Source organism: Gopherus evgoodei, unplaced genomic scaffold (assembly GCF_007399415.2).
Source record: "Gopherus evgoodei ecotype Sinaloan lineage unplaced genomic scaffold, rGopEvg1_v1.p scaffold_37_arrow_ctg1, whole genome shotgun sequence".
NCBI classification, from domain to species: domain Eukaryota; kingdom Metazoa; phylum Chordata; order Testudines; family Testudinidae; genus Gopherus; species Gopherus evgoodei.
Genome location: NW_022060049.1, coordinates 2730638 through 2740257, shown reverse-complemented (window position 1 = coordinate 2740257; position 9620 = coordinate 2730638).

Sequence of the window (9620 nt, the reverse complement as noted above, 5' to 3'; positions counted from 1 at the left end):
TGAGTATCCTGGAAACCTAGAGCCCAATTCTAACGCCTCTTTATGCCAATCTGGCAGTGTAAAGAGTCTTTAAAGTGGGCAGAAATGGCCCTGTGATTAGCCCTCCAGTGCAGGAGTCCTTTCTGGCTGCTGTAGAACTGGCATAAAATCTCTACGTTAGCCCTGCTCCCACCCTGGCATGGGGGTTGTGAGTGGTGGGGTAGAGGTGCTGCTGAGGGCATGGCTGAAGGACACTGCTTCATGGCTATTTTTATTGAGTATTAATAATTTTTATATGATTTTGTGATTTCATAGGTATCTATATCCCCTTTTAGGCCCCAAACCAAACCAAGCCAGCAGAAAGGTATATAGGATCTAGAGTACCAAGACCGAGCTAATTAAAACTATCCTTCCTGTATCTCTATGTGAAACCTTACAGGGACAACTTGCTAATTGTACTTGCACATCCACAGACAAAGAGTCTGTTGGGGGAGGTGATAAGAGCTGTTGTTAAAATAACTGTGCTCTGGAACTGGTCTTGCAGAAACCCCCTTACCCTCCTTCATTTAGTGCCATGCTTGTTTTCTACTTCTGTATCAGAGAAGTTACATAGATTGTTGAGACTCTGTCATTTCTGAGAAATAAAATTGTAAAATAAGGATGTCAAGGAAGAGGAGGTAGTAAAACAAAAGTGCAAGATGTGACTGAAAGATAAAGAATGAATGTGAATAAATGCGTGTGATGCAAATAATTAGCAAATGAAAGGTGCCAGCCTAAGAGTTATAACTGTAATATCACATGGCCTAAGAATGCGTAGTGCGGAGATAACTAGATGACCCCGCAGGGCAAGCCGGAATCCACCCAAGTGCCCTCCCCCCCCGAATGAAGACTTAAAGAACAAGATAACATTCAACCATCAGGGATGTGCCATCTGCTGATTGATTATCACTTCACACAAACATCAGCATGATGAAGCGATTCCCATAGACTTGTATAAGGACAAAATCCTATAAGAACAGAACCAAAAACTCAGGGACTTTGAGTCTGGTTCTGCAATCACCCTCCAGGAGCGTTGGATGTGAATCTGACAACGACTCGGCTCCACCCTCATGTCCAGGCTACCCGGCCAGTAACTTGGCACGAGCAACCTCTAGGCTGGTAACTATAACAACTTCAGTTTGCAGACCATGTGTGCATGTATGGATGTATGGATAGAGAGTTGTCTTTATAAATGATTGTATTTTGCTTCCTTTCATAAATGAACTACTGTTTTGTATTAACAACAAATGCGGCGCTTTTGCCTTATCCCTCTTACAAGATCTTGTTGGTCTTTATTGGTATAACACAGTCTGCTTCCAAAGGCCCAGAAGGATCCTTGAAAATTCACTAGTTTACACCAGCTGAGGACATGGCCTGTAATCGATTTTCAGCTCCAGTGCTGTCACTGAACCACTAAATGCTCTTCCACCTTTTTTGTTTTCAAACCGTGCTGTCCACACAAGACTATGAAATTCGCTGATGTTATGTTTCCGTAATAAACTTCTCCAAACTGAGAGCAATGACTGTCAGTCCACTTCTGTTCACCAGTATTTATTTATATTATCTTGCTACGTACAGTCCCACTATGCTTGGTGCTGTACATACACACAGTAAGAGGCAATCCCTCTCCCAAAGAGCTTACAAGCTAAGTAGATGAGATGGACAGAAGGTAGGAGAGCAAAAGTATTATCACTCCTTGTGATAAATGAAAGGGGGAGGGAGCTCCCTTTTATGGGCACCCAGCCAGCCAGGTGCTATAAAATCCCTCTTAGAATCATAGACTATCAGGGTTGGAAGGGACCTCAGAAGGTATCTAGTCCAACCCTCTGCTCAGAGCAAGACCAAACCCCAACTAAATCATCACAGCCAGGGCTTTGTCAAGCCTGATGATAAAAACCTCTAAGGAAAGAGATTCCACCACCTCCCTAGGTAACCCATTCCAGTGCTTCACCGCCCTCCTAGTGAAAAAATGTTTTCCTAATATCCAACCTAAACCACCCCCACTGCAACTTGAGACTATTACTCCTTGTTCCTTCATCTGGAACCACTGAGAACTGTCTAGATACAGCCTCTTCAGGTTGTTGAAAGCAGCTATCATATCCCCCCTCAGTCTTCTCTTCTGCAGACTAAACAATCCCAGTTCCCTCAGCCTCTCCTCATTAAGTCATGTGCTCCAGCCCCCTAAACATTTCCGTTGCCCTCTGCTGGACTCTTCCCAATTTTTCCACATCCTTCTTGTAGTGTGTGGCCCAAAACTGGACGCACTACTCCAGATGAGGCCTCACCTCACCAATGTTGAATCGAAGGGAATGATCATGTCCCTTGATCTGCTGGCTTATACAGCCCAAAATGCCGTTGGTCTTCTTGGCAACAAGGGCACATTGTTGACTCATATCCAGCTTCTTGTCCACTGTAACCCCTAGGTTGTTTTCTGCAGAACTGCTTCCTAGCCATTCAGTCCCTAGTCTGTAGCGGTAAATGGAATTCTTCCTTCCTAAGTGCAAGACTCTGCACTTGTCCTGGTTGAGCCTCATCGGGTTTCTTTTGGCCCAATCATCTAATTTGTCTACGTCCCTCTGTATCCTATCTCTACCCTCCAGCATTATCTACCACTCCTCCCAGTTTAGTGTCACCTGCAAACTTGCTGAGGGTGCAGTCCACGCCACCCTCCAGATCATTAGGGAAGATATTGAACAAAAAATGACTTTATCGTCTTCAAGTGCTCCTTTTGTATCTCAATCATCCAGGGACCACACTGGTTGTTTAGCAGGCTTCCTGCTTTTGATGTATTTAAAAGACATTTTGTTATTATCTTTTGAATTTTTGGCTAGCTGTTCTTCAAACTCCATTTGGGCTTTTCTTATTCAATTTTTACACTTAATTTGGCAGCGTTTATGCTCCTTTCTATTGACCTCACTAGGATTTGACTTCCACTTTTTAAAAGACGCCTTTTTATCTCTCACTGCTTCTTTTACATGGTTGTTAAGCCACAGTGGCTCTTTTTTAGTTCTTTTACTGTGTTTTTTAATTGGGGTATACATTTAAGTTGAGCCTCTAGTATGGGGTCTTTGAAAAGTGTCTATGCAGCTTGCAGGGATTTCACTCTAGTCACTCTATTTAACTAACCTCCTCATTTTTGCATAGTTCCCCTTTCTGAAACTAAATGCCACAGTGTTGGGCTGTTGAGGTGTCCTTCCCACCACAGGAATGTTAAATGTCATTATATTAGGGTCACTATTTCCAAGAGATCCTGTTATAGTTACCTTTTGGACCAGATCCTGTGATTTTCTCAGGACTAAATCGAGAATTGCCTCTCCCCTTGTGGGTTCCCGTACCACTGCTCCAAGAAGCAGTCGTTTAAAGCATAGAGAAATTTTGTCTCTGCATTTTGTCTTGAGGTGACATGAACCCAGTCAATATGGAGATAATTGAAATCCCCCACTATTATTGAGTTCTTAATTTTGATAGCTTCTCTAATCTCTTTTAGGATTTCATCATCACTATTACTGTCCTGGTCAGGTGGTCGATAATAGATCCCTACTGTTATATTCTTATTAGAGCATGAAATTTCTATCCATAGAGATTCTATGGAACGTGTGGATTCATTTAAGATTTTTACTTCATTTGATTCTACATTTTCTTTCACATATAGTGACACTCCCCCCCCCCCCACCGCCTGCACAACCTGTTCTGTCCTTCTGATATATTTTGTACCCCGGAATGATTGTGTCCCATTGATTGCTCTCAGTCCACCAGGTTTCTGTGATGCCTATTATATCAATATCCTCCCTTATCACAAGGCACTCTAGTTCACCCATCTTATTATTTAGACTTCTAGCATTTGTCTATAAGCACTTTAAGAACTTGTCCCTGTTTATTTGTCTGCCCTTTTCTGATGTGTCAGATTCTTTCTTATGTGAATGTTTCTCATCTGATCTGGCCCATACTTTATCCTCTTCCATCTGCTCCTCCTCACTAGAACCTAGAGAATCTCTATCAATAGACTCTCCTCTAAGAGAAGTCTCTGTCCGATCCACGTGCTCCGCTGCAGCAATTGGCTTTCCCGCATTTCTTAGTTTTAAAAACTGCTCTGCAACCTTTTTAATGTTAAGCGCCAGCATTCTGGATCCACTTTGGTTTAGGTGGAGCCCATCCTTCCTGTATAGGCTCCCTCTATCCCAAAAGTTTCCCTGGTTCCTAATAAATTAAACCCCCCACCCCCACATCATCGTCTCAGCCATGCATTGAGACTCTGAAGCTCTGCCTGCCTACCTGGCCCTGTGCATAGAACTGGGAGCATTTCTAAGAATGCTACCATAGAGGTCTTGGATTTCAGTTTCTTTCCTAGCAGCCTAAATTTGCCCTCCAGGACATCTCTCCGACCCTTCCCTATGTCATTGGTATCTACATGTATCATGACACCAGCTTCTCCCCAACACTACCCATAAGTCTGTCTAGATGCCTCGAGAGATCCGCAACCTTTGCACCAGGCAGGCATGTCACCATGCAGTTCTCCCAGTCATCACAAACCCAGCTATCTATGTTTCCAATGATTGAATCTCCCATTATTAACACCTGCCTTTTCCTAATGACTGGAGTTCCCTCCCCTGGAGAGGTAACCTCAGTGTGAGAGGATACCCCAACATCATCTGGAAGGAGGGTCCAACTATGGGAAGGTTTCCCTCTGCTCCCGTTGGCTGCTTTCCTTCCCTGAGCCTTTCATCCTCCTCAACAGTGCAGGGGCTGTCTGACCGGAAGTGGGCCAAATGTACAGTGTCCTGGAAAGCCATATCAGCATAGCTCTCTGCTTCCCTTAGCTCCTCCAGTTCTACCACCCTGTCCTCCAAAGCCTGTACTTGGTCTCTGAGCTCCTTGCAACGAATGCAAAAACACGCCACCCACCCACAGGGCAGGTAATCATACATGCTGCACTTGGTGCAATAAACTGGATAGCTCCCAATCTGTAAAAGGGGAGACTTGGACCCTGATGGTTGGGCTAGACCCAAAGCTGGCATACTCAGTCCAGTGGCAGCTCTAGGCAGCAGCACAGCAAGCGCGTGCCTGGGGCAGCAAGCCACAGGGGGTGGCCTGCTGGTCACTGTGAGGGCAGCAGTCAGGCAGCCTTCGGTGGCACGCCTATGGGAGGTCCACCGGTCCCATGGCTTCGGCGGTAATTCAGCGGCGGGTACACAGAAGGCATGGGACTGGCAGATCACCCGCAGAAACACCACCGAATCTGTGAGACCAATGGACCACCCGCAGGTGTGCTGCCGAAGGCCGCCTGACTGCTGTGCTTGGGGCGGCAAAAAACATAGAGCCACCCCTGACCCAGTCATCCTGGGCCAAGACTGGAAGAGCTTTGTGGGGCTCCTGTGAACAATGGCTGATAGGGCCTCACCTGTGGAGGCCACCCTTGAAGCTGAACCTTTACAAGAAGCTGACCAAGCGCTGGAGGACCCTGACAGGGAGGACCGTTTGCTGGCCCCTCAAACCCTGACATCCTGGAAGGAGGGGAACCTGGACCGAAAGAGGCCTCAACATTGGGCACGAACTTCAGTCATGAACAATGGGAAGACCCCTCCCGTAGGTGGGCATACGAACAACTAGTGAGGGTTAATGGGGTCCTGAATCTGCCCCATCAGGCCACCACATACCACTGTTTTGAGTTGGTGGGGGAATCGCCTGTACTGGATTACCCGTGAGAGCCAGACCAATGAAACTTGGAAGCAATTGGTGGTTTCTCCCTGCCACCAATAGGTGGTCCTACAGCTGGCTCATGACGTCCCTGCAGCGGGACACCTGGGCCATGAGAAAACTCTGGCCCAGATCCTGGCCCAATCCTATTGGCCAGGAGTACACAAGGAAGTCTGAGACTTTTGCGACTCTTGCCCAGACTCCCAAAGAGCTGCCCCAAAGGGAATACCAAAAGCGCCTCTTGTCCCTTTTCCCAGGGCCGTCCTTAGGATTTATGGTGCCCTAGGCAAGATTATTAAACTGGTGCCCCTGTGCCTGACTTTCTCTGAGCAACACAAACATAAGCTTACAGTATTGGAAAACTTGCCACATGCATGCTATTAAAACCAGTATAATGGAGTTAAGCCACTGTAATGCTGATGGACTAGCACTAAAGAAATAGCACTATAGAAAAAATTCTGGTTTGACAGAATGATGCAAATAATATAATTTTTTTAATTTGTCAACATTTTATTGGAAATTTCTATGAAGAGGTATTGAAACAAGGATTTGGTTTTAATTAAAAGCAATCTTCCTGGCTTTTTTGGCTGCAAAATCTGTAATGTCATCATATGACAAAGATGTCTTGTTCGCGCAAGACTAGCAAGACCAGTCAAGCGTTCCTGACTCTGTGTAGAGCGGAGATAGTTTTTAATGAGTTTTAGTTTTGAGAAACTCCGTTCTCCTGATGCTGTTGTTACAGAAATTGTCAGTAGAATACGAGTGGCAATGTACACATTAGGATATATATCAACAAGTTTGCTGTTATGAGTAAACTGTACCATGTCCATCACTAATTTTGCATGTGGCAACACTGATGACAGTGTACTCAATTCTTCGTACAGTTCAAGTCCATTTAAATCAAAACAATTGCCATGCTTCAGGAGGTTCTCTAGGTTTTTGCACTTTGTCATTAGTTGCTCTTGTTTTCCTATTTCGTTGAATTTAGTCCTGCTCAGCCTGCTGCCAGATGAGTGAATGGAACCCCAGGCCGACAGTGGGTTGAGTGGCTCAGCCGGGGTCTCAGCCGCCGGCCTGCTTAGCCCGCTGCCAGCCTGGGGTTCCTTCGGGATCCCCAGGCCAGCCGTGGGTGCTGAGTGGGGCCGGTGGCCGGGACCCCGACTGGCAATGGGGCAGCAGCCAGAACCCCAGAGCATCAAAAATCAGCTGGCATGCCACCTTTGGCATGTGTGCCATAGGTTGCCGACCTGTGCTCTATATCAGTCATTCCCAAAATGAGGTTCGCGAACCCCTGCGGGTTTGCAGAACATTACTGGGGGTTCATCAGAAAAATTTCACTAATGGTGGCCAGAGGACCCCGGTCACTGGAGACAGCAGGTGGGACCCGGTTGCAGGGCAGACACCCCGAGCCCCAGGGAGAGCGAGGCTGGGCAGTTTGAGCTGGCAGCCCGAGTTCCAGCAGTCAGCGAGGGAGCTGGCAGCCCAAACCCCAGTGCTCTGTGTGGGGCTGGTAGCCCAAGCCCCAGGGAGAGTGGTGCTGGCAGCCCGAGTCCCAGCGGTCAGCAAGGGAGCCAGCAGCCTGAACGCCAGTGCTCTGTGTGGGGCTGGCAACCCAAGTAACAGGAAGAGTGGGGCTGGGCAGTTGGGGCTGGCAGTCTGAGCCCTGCCCCCATCAGTGGGGGAGCCAGCAGCCAGCAGCCCGAACCCCAGGAAGAGCGGGGCGGGCAGTTGGGGCATCCATCACACTGAGGAAATTTAAACTTAAATCCCTGAAAATATTCATTTTTAGGAGGGGGTTCATGACATTTCACAATTTAGTGAAAGGGGTTCGCAGGCTGTTAAAGTTTGGGAAACTCTGCTCTATACGCTAGTAAGGAGATGAGCATATTACAGTTGTTGGAGGGCTCTGTTTAGCACAGGGGTAGGCAACCTATGGCACGCATGCCGAAGGCGGCATGCTAGCTGATTTTCAGTGGCACTCACACTGCCCAGGTCCTGGCCACCAGTCCGGGAGGCTCTGTATTTTTATTTAATTTTAAATGAAGCTTCTTAAACATTTTTAAAACCTTATTTACTCTTCATACTACAATAGTTTAGTTATACATTATAGACATAGAAACAGACCTTCTAAAAATTTTGCAATGTATTACTGGCACGTGAACCTTACATCAGAGTGAATAAATGAAGACGTGGCACACCACTTCTGAAAGGTTGCCGATCCCTGGTTTAGCAGTAACAGGGCTGTAGGAAAGTTAGTCAACATTTTTTGTTTCTCTGATGAAAACTGGCCCACTCCCTTCCCCATACCAAACTTGACATAAATAATTGCCAATGACTTAATTTTCTGTTTTTGGTTAAGATATTGATTTTTTTTAAATGAAATTGAATTCAGGATTGTTAGCAAGCATTTTTGGCAAACAAATTTGTTAAATGACAATCTAAATGGCAACACAGTACTGCTTTCATGCCTGGCTCACCCCCCAGCCTGCTGATCCAACAGCTGTGGTAGAGGAAGAGATAGGTGGAAAACTGTAGGACCCCCAAATCCACCTCTTGGGGTGCAGAGTGGCAACAGCAGTAGCAAAACCTCAGGTCCGATCACATACCACTGGGCACCACTGCCAGCCCAACAGACCATGGTGAAGTTAGCACAGCATCTGATCTCAGGGACGGGGCACCCATGGAGCAACAGCAGCTCATCCTGCCCTGTGCGGCTCTGCCCAGACATGTTCCCCAGCTAGGGTGACCAGATCCAGATGTCTTGATTTTATAGTGCCAGTCCCCATATTTGGGGCTTTGTCTTATATAGGCACCAGGAGCCTATATAAGAAAAAGACCCCAAAATTGGGACTGTCATAAAAGTGGGACATTTGCTCACCCTACCCCAACCCCCCCGTCCTGATTTTTTGCACATGCTATCTGGCCATCGCCAGCCCAGTGCTGTGCGACCATTCCAATCCTGGCTGCTTGCCAAGGAAGTGAGTTACTTTCACTTTCATTCCTCAGTAGGCAGCCAGGGAAGGGGGAGAGGGGGTTCTCCGTGGGGGGAGGGAGAAAGGTAGGGTGCTCCGTGGGGCAGGGGGGAGAAGAATGGATGTTATAGGGTTCAACAAAGGATATTGCCAGAGCCGCTGAGGCTGCCTCACCTCACGCTGGGGGAAAGAGTCACACTCACAGGTGAGTTCCTTCCCCTCCCCCTTCCCAGAGACCCCAGCAGCCAACCCCCTCCCTCAGACTGTGCTGCATTCGGCTCTCTCTAAGACCCAGCAGCCCTGCTCTTACATGCTCCACTGCTTTCCATCTGTCCGGGCTCCCGGCAGAGCAGTGCCCCCAGACCTAGTGGTGCCCTAGACGGCTGCCTGTTCTGCCTATGGCTAAGGGCAACCCTGCCCTTTCCCACTGCCCATTTGAGAGGATCACAATGGATCTCATGGGGCCCCTGCCTAAAAGTGTTGCAGGGTTCCAGTACATCCTTGTGGTCCTGGACTATGCGACCCAGTTCCCCAAAGCCATCCCCCTGCAAAGTATCATGGCCCGGACGATCGCCGGCGAGATCATGAAAATCTTCACCTGGGCTGGCCTCACATGAGAACTCCTGACCGATCAAGGTACCAATTTTACATCGTAGTTCCTACGCCAAGTCTGCAACTTCTTGGGGATAAAGAAACTATAAATCACAGTCTACCATCCTAGATGGATGGGCTAGTGGAGCACTTTAATCATACATTGAAGGACATGTTATGGAGGTTTCCCCCCAAAAAAGATGTGCCTATGGGACCAGCTGATTTCCCCCACTGTTACTGGCCCTCCGGGAAGTCCCTCAATCTTCAACTAAGTTCTCCCCCTTCGAGGTGCTGTATGGTTGACAGCTGAAGGGGCTACTCGACCTCATGTGGGAGAACTAGCAA